At 33.9% G+C, this 13,222-nt stretch overlaps 1 protein-coding gene across 3 annotated transcripts in view; it reads left to right on the top strand.

Moving 5' to 3' along the window:
- The window catches only part of norpA (no receptor potential A), a 28,403-nt gene that overhangs the window by 4,735 nt on the left and 10,446 nt on the right, over nt 1–13,222 (top strand). Inside the window, exon 1 of one of the 3 annotated variants that reach the window (XM_077439835.1) lies at nt 1,560–1,765. The exons of the other annotated variants lie outside the window; for them this stretch is intronic. The gene's annotated coding sequence lies outside the window, so the exon portion shown is untranslated. Of the gene's footprint in view, nt 1–1,559; nt 1,766–13,222 lie in introns of those variants that run through there. 3 annotated transcript variants of the gene reach the window in all.

Consider the following 13,222-nt stretch of genomic DNA (forward strand, 5'->3'; position numbering starts at 1 on the left):
TCGGCGTTGGGACGATATTTTTGGCACAAAAAATGGTCAACCATGCTTTTTCGCTGTGTATATTTTATGTAACAAATACAAATAATAAGATTTTTAACTTTTTCGTATTATATAAACACAAACATTAAAATAAGATAATTTAGGGTAGTTTGAAGCTCGGGGCAAACATGATGCTAGCACCCCCCCCCTCCTCCCCCTATTTTTTATTCACAATTTTCGTTTACCTACTTCTATTAAGTAAAATATCAAAATTACCGTTCTCATTTGATACTACATAGTAACAAATAAATAAAATTAACCACTTTGTTTGTAGAAACCGATTCGATTATTTTATTATATGTGTTTAGTGCCAACCATTGACTCTACCTCTTGAATATATCACAAACTAACGACTTTTTTCAATTTCATTAGTATCACAGAATATTTTTAGATGTCACTGTGAAGAAACCAAAATTAATTTCGATTCATAGCCTTAACCTTTGAAGGACGGAGCGTCGAGATCGAACGAGTGTCCCGAACCGGGGTCGAGTGAGACCCCAGTATTTTTTAATCCAAATCCAGCTTTTCTCAATACAAATGGGTTCAATATATATCTTATTAATCATTTTATACATCAACATAAAAAAAGTTTTAGTCCTATAGCATGTTTTTGACTAATTTTGTATTAAAAATAACGACAAGCATCAACACGCAAACGCGCATAGGTAAGGCCAACAGGCAACTGCACGACTCAATAACCACGTGTCGAGAGCGGCGAAAACAATAGCTTACGAAAATATAGCTGTCTCTTTATTTCGCATTGATTCATCAATCAACAAGAATATGCAAGCGAATCTTTAAATCATACTTTGAAACGTAAAAATGTATAAATGTATTTTTTTTACGATGTACCCCTTTTCTAAACCATACAAAATCTATTAAAATAAATTTCTTGTAGTTCATTCTAGGAATGCAACAAATATAGGGTGTATAGCTTTAAAAACCACATAGCTATTACGAAAAACGTAAAAATTGGAGCACTTCGGTGGGGAGGGTTAAATACGAAAGAGCGTGCATCGGTGCGCTTATGGTGGTTAAAAAGAAAATATTGTCATTTTCGTTAATAGCTAGGGAAAATTGTGTCTTTGTAGCACTCGTCTTCATTTAAATAAACATTTTAAAAAGCATAAAAAAACGATATTACCAACTGTATTTTGCCCCCCCCCCCCCCCCCCCCTCTCCCCACGGATCCTATACGTAGAATAAATTTAGATGATTTCAAAACATTAATTATTTTGTTGTTTTTTTTTTTATTATTTTCTAGAATACAATAATTAATTTCTAAGTAAATGAATCAAAGTAAATTTAAAGTACATATGTATGTTATAATATTATACAAAGTACTTGTCACTTTTTTATGCTACTATCAGTATAATGGAAAATCAGTATTCAGTATAATGGAAAATCCATAAAAATGTATCTCAATGAACTTTTTTTTCATATTCTTCGAAAATGAACGTTCGTAACATGTCGGAATTTAATATGAGGATCCCGATGGGAGAAATTTTGAGGATTGCTCCATTCAATAAGTGTTTGCACGCGATCTCACTCGCAAACCGTTCCAAATCAGTTGATGGATCAAAATCAAACGAGGCGGTCGTGCCCGCTCCTCCTTCGGCTGCCGATGTTTGAGAACCACTGTGGTAGTTCCGGTAGTGTTTTCTTCTTCCGTTCGCCAATGACGAGTCTTATCGCAACGGACTGACTCTTATCACCACTGTTATTTGTGCGTATTTTTACATTTTACTCACAGCTGAACCAATTCACGCGGATTATTATAATATTATATATGTACTATTGCTGTTATCGTACATACATAATAACATCATGTAAATATCTTTTAATACACTTACATACATGTCATTAGTTTTCTTGCGAAATGTTCACAGTTAATTATTGCCAGTGTCGACCCTGAATCCTCTATCTGTATGTTTATGGTTTACTCAGGTGTCAATTTCATTTTGAGCGGTTGCCACTGTCATGATTGGTCTTTTTATTAAGAAACGCTTTTGAACAAGTGACATGGTGTTTCAACGTCAAATCTAAATAAGTGTCAGTCGGTACGATTTCTTCAGATGTTACTTGGACGTGATATGATGTGAACGTTTAGAAGTATGTAGTATTCAAAATAAACAATATTAACAGTAGGAAGAGACCAATATTCGCAATGTGATATGTTGTACGTATGTATTATACATATTCTATAGTAAATATGTTCACGATTTCAAATATTGAAATTATTTTTTGTATCTTAGTTTTTTATTAAATTTGTGATTGATGTGTATTTTTAATGAAAACTTGATATATCTATTATTACGTTTTACAATATGTTGAAATACTAAAATAATTGAAATACTGTTCCAATAATGAAATAATATTCCAACTCCTCTACCTACAACACTGCCTCATATGTAAACTGTTCAACTTAAAATTGATTGAATTCATAAATGTTCTTAAACATTTACATAGTCTTATCCTTACATCCTTGTCTGACGCATCGACGTAAATTACATTTACCAAGCGGATTATCTGATTCATCATCATCAGAAATCTCTTTAATCCCATTTTTATTAATTTACTTTATTTGAATTTACGTGTATTGTATTTTAAAATTTAAATCTGGGACCAATTTATATTTAATTTTGCATCAGGTTCCTACTAGATAGTGCTTCCAATCCCGGAAGGTTACTTCAGCACCGGGATTGCGGTGCTGGGAATTTCCGATCCCGGGATCCCGGTGCTAGCACCGGGATTTCAAATGTATGAGAAAAAAAGTTCAATTGCATGTTTCATATTTCAAAAACGTTCAATTGCATTTTGCAAACTCTCCCGATGTTTCACGCAAAAAATACTCCCATATTGGCGTAGTAATTTTGGGAGTTTGACTATATTCTTTAAATTTTCCGTTCGCTTCCATAAATTTCTAAGATTAAATAAAACACATCCGAAAACGTAATTAAATAAAGTAAAAAACATCGCTTTGATTCATTGATTCGTTTTTTACAAATAGTTTGTACCGTCTAGTAATTATTCATCGAATCAATCCATCTAATATAAAAAAAAATTCAATTGCATTTACTTTATGTAAAAAATTCGGATGTGACCAACCTACGACTTTATCTATGTATTTGAGGAATATAAGAAGGATAAAAAACAAAATTCGATAATCGAACATATGTACGTATGTATGTACATACACGTTCACACATACCGGCTTTGAGCATTTTCAATACAAATTGAACACAAATGTAGGAAAACTTACACAAGACAAAAGTTCTACTTCCGGCTTACGAATTTCGACCAAAAAAGAATACAAATATAAATTTTCAGCTAACTTTCATTTTCAACATTTTTGACTTTTCTAAGAGGAAAATATCCCGCTTCCGGCTATGAATTTAGTGATTCATAACCGGAATTCATATTTAGTGTTTTTTTTTCATCACATTGATACCACAATTATACTTAACTTTTTACGTGAAGAGCACACGTGTTAAAGGGGTCGAGAAAATAGTGGAAGAAAAAATTGAACAAGAGTAAACTGCCACTTCAGGTTGATGGATGCTTACCAATTCTTATACATAACTTGGTATTAAAAAAAATTCAATAAATTGAGTCCATCAAAATTTGTACTTATCTCATATATAATTTCAAAAGAGACTTTGTAAGGTTTGTTAGGAGCATCGATAACAAATATTATTTACCAAATAAATTATATAAAAATGGCGAAACTATATTTACTATTAGTTTCGCCATGTTTAAGCTGTTTATATTACAAATACCGAGCGAAGCCGGGTAAAAACACTAGTTATATCATAAAATTAGAAAATCATTCACTTATTTTCAACTTAAAATCATTATGAACTTTAAATGTCTTATCACGAACCAGCTGTCAAAATAAACTTACTATTTAATTGATACTGTCCGTTCAATATAAAATAATGTTCGAAAGGTACATATATGTACATATGTATAATTGACTACTATGTTTTTTTAAATGATTTTTATTATTACGAAATTATGTTCACAATACATCTTATATCTATTTTAATAGCTACTGATCTACTGATCATTTTCTATTTTACAATTTAATTTAATTTGGTTAGTAATCATAGTATTATATTATTATAATGTTAATCTACAGCATAATAGGAAAAATAACTCAAAAACCTATTTACAATCCTTCGTCGGTGTACATGCGAATTTTTATGTGACGAAGAAAAAAGGGAAAACTATTGAAACAAATAGTTGTATAGACGTCCACATCTACATTTTTTTACTCGCGCAATATACTCCCTTGTCACGTTCTGGTTAAGGATCAAGGCTCTTGACATTTCAGACATCCTTCACCTACTTTCCACGGGTCCAGAGTTTCCTCGACCTACACACACCCACATAGACATCAACGAGAGGAAAGTCTCTTCTCCGCTATACTTTTGTAACTTGGAATCGCTCTCATCAAACAGACGACTATACGATTTGTTATTATATTCTGTCGACTGATCGATTTTATGGCGGCGCGTATCAAAGAGTGGATTTCATATGCATACATACATAGTGCATATGAATGTGTGTATTTGAAATGAGAAAATTAACGTGAAGTTCAGTTTTACGACCGTTCATTACAAGTAGACCTGCAGACGTGAAAATGGCCGCTAAATCTACGTACTAAAATAAGAAAATTCCTCTCGCAAAACGAAGGGGCCACGTGTTTTTAGCCTGTGGGCAATTTATATGCTGCAAAATGCTTGAAGACTTCATAAATTCTGAAAAATCTACGCCTCTTTAAAATTCAATATATTCAAATATAAATTAGTACCTACATACTTGTATTGAAATACGTATTCAATTTTCTACAGAATTGGAAACCTTTGCCAGTACGTATTATATTATTATATTGTAGTCTTTTTAGTCAAGCATCTTTATTTGCAGTAATAGTAATTATCATTTTGGGTTTACTTTTTAAGGTAAATTAAATTCTAATCTGTATTTAAACGACTCGGAATCTAATTGTTATTTATGGCGTAAAAAACAAAAGTATTTTTGTTGTTCATTATATACGCGATTGCTGTTTTTTGTAAGGTCAGTTACAACACAATCTCCAATACTCAACAACCATCTTAAAAAATACTTCAAAAAAACTATAATTTGTGCAAAACGAAGTAACAACTGCACTTTACTTTTTTACCATTTGCACCCATGAACCATCCTGAAATTTCGATTATTATAGTGATTTGCAATTTTCAGATTTTAATAATCATCAGTAGTTTTTTTCAACATCATTACATAAATATAATCGTAAATACTCCGACGATCTACTATATGTTCTACCAACTCGCAATATCTCAAGACTCGTTTTCTCAACTTTTCGTCTGCTTAAACAGGAGTTTGTATATTCTATAAAAAAAAAAAAAAAAAAACGCTTTTCGTATACATGTATTTAATATATTTAATAGACAAGACATATTGTGATCATTCATAGATTTTTTTAGTTATTAACATACCTTTAAAATATTTAAAAAAACGTTTAAAATTCAATTATTACTAAATTGTTTATTACATATGTAGTTACTGTTTATCTCGTAAAATATGTATTTCTCTGTGTAAAACATTTTCGTATGTGTGTTTTGTATGCATATGTATGTATGTATGTATATACAAACTCGACGACGAAATACACCGAAAATGTTGGGAAAACGAGTTTTGAGATATTGTAAGTTGGTGGAACTCAGGGGCGGCTCGTGACTTGAAAAACAGGTGGGGCAAAAGGAGGATAAAGCCACCCCCAACCCTCCACGTTTTTTTTTAAATGAACTTTATATATTTTGAATATAATTTTATGCAAGGGTAATGTTAAAAAAAGTTTTTTTTACCAAATTATCGACTTTTAATGATAAAATATCGAAATGGCTTATCCGGCTTATCCTTCCGTAGGCGGAAATAGGGATGTTTTTTCTCTGTCTTGACTGTCTACACTCAGAACACAGTACTACTCAAAAGTACCAGAGTGGCAGATAAACTGAAGCTGGCGACCACGGTACCACGGCAGATAAGCGACTGCCCCGAACTAAATTACAAACCGGTCCTGTTCACTGTAAGATGAACGGGATAAATAAACTCGTGTAGACTCTTGCCGATTCACCAAAAATATATATACAAAATTAATTTTATTTTTTGATTAGGATACATTTATGTAGGACAGTCAGTGCCCCGGTTGCATTTAAAAACTGAATCTATACATCTAGTATGAGACCAACCAATGATTTCAAAACGGTCTAGTTCTAAGATTGCTTTCAGATGCTTCCGTTGTCGATATATCATTCGTTTAAACATTTTTAATATAATTCTAATAATAAAGCGAGCCAGGGTAACATGCTACATATATAAAATGAATTTATATTCCTACTCAATGGTTCACAAGAGTATTTTTTATGTGAATAAGTCGCCTAGTAAATTTCGAATACAAATAACGTGCAAGTCGCCTGCATAATACTGCAAGTTATTCTAAGGGCGAAAACACACTGAGTGGTATGGGACGTCACGTCCTTGGCTTCCCGCTGTGACCGTAAGCAGTAGGTGTTCCCCAAACCGAAATCGGGTGTAGTTGCACGTGCAGATTTTATATATTTGGGTCGCACGTGTATACATATCCATATGCAACCAAGTTTCTCCTAGATTTATTCAAATATGGAATTCACCGTTATCAATAACTATCAAGCAAGGATAATATATCACCGAAAACACTACAGGGGGTGGTTTTTGGGACTGTTAGCACCTCTAGCCCATCGCACCCCTAGTCCATATACCATGTATATGGGCTAGGGTTGCTACGTTTTTTGTGCACGTTTTAAAGTATCTAAAAAATTCCTTAAACCCTTAGGGCCGGGCCACACCGTGCGACTTGCGAGCGACTTGGTTGAGTTGTGAGACTTGGTGGCATGTCCCATCTACCAATGCATTCAAGTAGATGGGACATGCCATACCCGTCAACTTGTTCGTCACACACATTTCCATACATTTTTTCGTGTCGCACAAGTAGTCGGCTGACAAAGTTGCACGGTGCGGCCCGGCCCTTAGATACCTACATAAATATTTTTGTAAACCTATAGTCAAATTACAATGTTTACAATCTAAAAAATATATTTAATAGGACGTATATGCATACATATGTATGTATAGAGGGGTGTTTTGTGTGTATTTTCAGCTTGATATGGAAGTCTACCTTAATCGGGTCGAAGGTCATCGTCCGTACGACACCTTTTGAATGACCAACACCCAGTTAATTCGTTTCACGTGTAGCTTACACCCTCTGCTCTGAACCAAATGGAAATGTTTCCAATAAACAAACCTATGAGAAGTGAATAAGAAAACGACCTAGAGTCCTCTTATGAGAGAAGAATAAGAAAACAAGGCCGTTAGAGGTATTTAAACACGTGTTGGCATCGTTCATATTATACAAACACGTGCTTCGACTCCAAACATTCTCCGGTTATCAAAGGTTAAGCGGTTCAGAATTAACTGGCTCATCGATATTCTACAAATTCGCTCTCGCGTTTGTATGCATGTGTGTGTGTGTGTGGTGTAGGTATTACCAGCATCCGATGATGGACGTTGCGATTTTTAAAACGTTCGTGTGTTTATTGCGATCACTTAAAATAGACGGAATGCTCGGAACGTATACACTATGTGGTCATTTTTTTTGTTTTTAAAAAGTTCAATCGCATCACCTTGAATCCGATCTAAATTAGTAGTAAATTTGTTCGTAATTTACTTGATTGGAAGAAGCAAACATGTGCGACAATAATTGCACAATTTTAAACCTCTAACTAAATCGTGTGTGTTTACATAATATATACATATAATGAAATTAATATAAACCTTGTAAAAACTTGACTCTAGCTGCAATGAATTAAATGCATCAAAATCAACTAAAAATGTAGAAGTAAATTTCTTAATTGAAAGTGTCGTCATTTTAGTATGAGAATCGGATGCTAAAACAAAACTGCATCCAAAAGACTGTTTGGCGTTGAACAGGTTTGAAAATACAGCGTAATTTCGATTATCCGTTTTGCGGATTTTCCGTCTGTGTTTTTCTTTTGATTTAATAATATTTGAATAAGAATACCTAATAATGAGTATATTTGGAGCATTGGTTTATCGGTGAGATTTTTCGTTAGATATGTATTGGGATGGAAGAATGGAGTGCATTTGGACGAATAAATATTGTTTTTAAATCAAATATGCCACTTTTTCTGAAGAAAAAGATCTTCGATCAGTGTGTTTTGCCGGTGATGACGTATGGATGTAAAACTTGGACATTGAACGCCAAGTTGCTACACAAAGCCCAATGCACTCAAAGAAGTATGGGACATTGTATGTTTGGCATAACGAAGAAAGACAGGAAACGGAATACGTCAGTAAGAAATAAGACAAGGGTAGTGGTCAGTGGATATAGTGGATGGAGTGAAGAGATTGAAATGGCAATGGGCGGGCCACGTGGCTAGAAGAATGGACGAAAAGTAGACAAAAGAATTGCTAGAATGATACCCGAGAGAATGCAAAAGGGTAAAAGGAAGACCGCAGGGACGATGAGTAGACGAAATAAGGAAAATGTGTGGGGTGAGATGAATGAGATTTGCTCAAAACAGAGACGAATGGAACCGTGTTGGAGCGGCTTTCATCCAGAAGTGGATGGTAAATGGTTGTAGATGATGATGATGATGATGATGTATGTTCAGTTATTTATTCAATTATAATCTTCTACAAATACGCAAGATATTTTGATTTCTGGTCTTAAGATAGCTAAATTTTTACCGCCTAATGTTTAAGTCTAATTTCACTTATGAGTCATATCTAGAGGTAGGACCGGAAGCGTGCCGTTTATTGTTCAATTGTTGTAAATCCTTTGTAAAAATTGATAGTTCGTATTATCTATGTTTTTCAATTATCCGGTCCCGTACTCCCCAGTATTACCCCGGATAATCGAGAGTGCACTGTTCTGATATACATATGTACATAATATAAATGAAAATCCCATCAGCAAACGGCTCGTCTCTCCTGTAACTTTTTTCGACATCCGCCCCTGCAACTGAACTAAACATATTTCACTCGAACGTTACTCCAAGTCCTATTTATAAAATTGATCGAAAACACTGTACATTAATTATAAGCAAAATTGAAACAGTCGAACAGTTGAGATTTTCAGCACCGCTTATTTGCAACTTCGGGCTCAACTCCAACGTCCATAATACCACAATGTACATTCGTATGTATAACATAATAAATGTACCCATAAGACTTATATTCTTATTTACATATGTATGTAGTCAGGGCCGGCTCAAAGGTGCAGCAGCCTAGGGGCACCACAGCCAAGGGGCGTTTTTTTTTTTATTTTTTTACTATTGTAAAATTGAAAAAAATAATGGTTCTCTTTGAACTTTATATTAAATTTAGTTTTTATATTCGAAGTCACAATACTGACTATAAAATATTATAATTTACGAGGAACGCAGGAAGTCAACTGTCAAATATCAACGACTCACGAATAAAACTTCAAAGAAGTCAAACAATAAACTGTCGTCAGTACAAATAGTTACTTGGAATTGTATATTAATAAAATACGTTGTGTGTGTTAAAGTCCAAGTGCTCACTTCGGTTCATTCTAGTTGGTTCATACACAAACTATTGGTTTTACTTCAAGTGCTAATAATCAAAATATGTCTTCAAATGGACTAACCAGGTGTCACTTTTAGCTGTCAAAACTCAAAATATTTAAAAGCTATAGAAACCACATTACAACGTTTCTATAATTCCTATTTCCGCTAATTTTTAAAATATTGCAACGCACAGTACGAATATGTACATATGTATGTATAATATATATGTACATAGAGGATGGAAAAAACGATTGAAAATACTTATTTATGCCGAATAGTTTATGCATGAACAAACTAGTTCGTTTGTTAATTTTCATTTTGTGCACATTGTAACCGGCCAGATAGGTTTGTGTATAAACAAACTAGTAACTTCATAAACGAACCAATTTTATACTTGGACTGGAATATATATGTACAAATATAAAATTGATTTTCGTATCCTTGAATTTGCTAAAATACTAAAAGCTCCAATTTTAAAGTCTTAATTTGTAGATTCGAAACACCTGCAATGTTGCGAAGATCCAAAACACTAATGCATTATAAATATAGATAATTATTGGAACTGCATATTTGCTCCTTCTTAAGATGAACCAAATTGTATCGATAACATAATTTTACACGTACATTATAATACACATGTTCAAATTATCGATGCATTTAACTGTTGACTGAAAGGTAATGGGGTCAAATTCTGAATATTTCTATAACTTCTGAAAAGAATTCCATACAATAAACCACACACCACACATCATTCTCTCCTTCCAGAAGGCATTGACAAATTGCTGTTATCATCTGAAAATCGTACTGATATGTTAAATGTAGGAAAATTATCTGGAAACTCTTTTCTGTTCACATGCTTGCAGCATCTGTATGTCTGAATTGTAACAATGTGTTTTTCATATCGTCACCGCGTGTATAAAGGTAATGTTAATTTTGCACGAATGCGAAAATTTTCGCGTCGTTGAGTTTCGCTCTCGGATGCTAAACCTAAATTGTATATACATATGTATATAATATATATGTAGATGTGTGTATATGGTACATTTTTCAATGCGAGCTCGATATCAAAACAGATTTACGGGGTGAAGCAGTGACCCAACATGACCCATTTATGAAAATTATTGCACACTGGTCTACCTGCTGGATATTATACAAACCGTGTGTGTGTGTTTGTCTAATTGATTTCTGTCTTGATTGGTTTAGATAACATCTCAAAATCAATTTATCGTTACAGGTACCCAGTAACGCCATATGTCGCATTACTCATTGTCACAGGTTTGCCCATTGTGGACGACACGCACTCTTCACTTTTTATCACCTGGTATTTTTAGTCGACGCTAAGCACCATCCGGCCTTTTAGAGATTAAAACGCGTAACCACGTACCCGAATTCGTTTATTAATTTTACATTCACGAGTCGACTGTTCAAAGGTTATACCTGTGTACATATTTGTGATCCAGCATCGGTCATGCCACACATACATATCGAAAATAAACTGAATACATATTTAATCCCATCATTAGAGGAGATTGAAATAATTTTTTCAATTGTAGTTAAGTATGACATCAATCTTTCAACGCACTCAATATTATCTCTAGTGTTTCACTTTTCATTGCGCTCACATTTCGTAACATTCCAACATACTCGACCATGTCAAAAAATGCCAACAGTGGCACTTTTTAAAAGTCGTGTAGCTATTTTATAATTTATTGTATTTTACAATCAATCTCAGAAGACAATGTTAATGTAGATAAATATGTTAATAGTATGCACGCAATCTGTTAAAAGAATGGTAATTTTTTCTGTATTTTATTACACCTTGAAAGTTGAGGACTGTAATGAATTAAGAATTCTTCAGATAAGAAAAAAATAATAATTTTCTTAAGATGTACATATGCACATATGTATATCCACTATTCCAATGAGTGATGTATGTACATATGTACATATGAGCGATGCGGTGCAAACGATCGACAAGTGCCAGACAGACTGAACCACAGATTAACTGGATGGCTGCTTTAAACGCAATTCTCGACTTCACGAATGATAGATTGCACATCAGATGACGAGTAACCTTTCGATGTGCACAGATGCAATTATTAAAATTGAGTTGGATCTTTCTGGCGAGTTTAATAAGGCAAAATTCGGAACTAAAGTATCAGAAGCACAGAACGTATACAGTGTAGGTATGTCGTGCACTGCTCGCACTTACACTAAGCGAAATCTACCCGAAGTCCACATTCAATTCGATATGTCCAGAAACTTGGAAAAAAAAATAAACGTACTACACAGGTCACCAGTATTTTTTAAATATTGTCAAACGCAAAACATTATATTAATTGTTTTGCGAGGTATTTCTCGAAATGAAGAAAAGTGAACTTATGGCGCTTTCGATTGTAACGGCTCATATGTATATGTTACAGTCCAAGTGTACTTTTCGTTCGTTCATGAACAATGGTTTGCTCATTCACGAACACGAAAGTTTTAGGGCCGGGCCGCACCGTACAACTTTGTCGGCTGACTTGTTGCACGACACGAAAAAATGTATGGAAATGTGTGCGACAAACAAGTTGACGAGTGTGGCATGTCCCATCTACCTGCATGCATTGGTCTGGTCGCCTTCAACTAAGTTGTTCGCGAGTTGAGCGGTGCGGCCCGGCCCTTAGTGTACACAAAAGAACGAATTGACATACAAACTAGTTTGTTCATACTCGAACCAATCTGGTCAGTTTTAGTGTACATACATAGAAAAAACGAATTGACAAACGAACTAGTTTGTTCATGCACAAACTATTAGGCACAAGTTTAAATACATACTCTCAATCGTTTGCCCCTTCCTGTATGCAAGTATGTATGCTTACCATGGGTTGTATCAAATGTTTATTTTAATATTATCGAAAACGGGAATTATGGCAACGTTGTAATGTGGTTACCATAGGATTTAAATACTAGATATCTCAAATGTTTTGACAGCTAAAAGTTTCATGCGACACCTGGTGAATCTATTTCAAGACCGCTTTTGACTGTTAGCACTTAACTAAAACCAATAGTACGTATATGAACAAACCAGTATGTTCATAAATGAACCGGCGTGAACAATTTGAATATGGCATAGATACATACATATATAATTTTCATGATCGACAGATGTAAATTTTCTTTTTCTAATGTTCTTCTATTTAGAGTTGTTCAACCAATATTGTTATCTTACTGACTTAAAAACACACCGTTCACCATATAGAGATAGTCAATTTAGCGAGTTTCCCTATCTAAACTAGATATGTATTGATGTTAACGTAGGCAAACTTAAACTACATAAATTATTTATACCTATAAATTTACAGAAGAGACGATTTTAGTATGTATGTAGATTCGTATTCGAGTGTAAACTAACAGTAACCTAAAAGGCGAATGTTGTTTCTACTGGGACCACATTCAACCAGCATTTTCCCTTGGGTAATGAACTACATACATAATATATAATATTTGCATGATTCATAATATGACCCAAATACTCAAATTTTCTTCTC

The sequence above is a fragment of the Arctopsyche grandis genome, chromosome 10 (genome assembly GCF_051622035.1).
Source record: "Arctopsyche grandis isolate Sample6627 chromosome 10, ASM5162203v2, whole genome shotgun sequence".
NCBI lineage: Eukaryota > Metazoa > Arthropoda > Insecta > Trichoptera > Hydropsychidae > Arctopsyche > Arctopsyche grandis.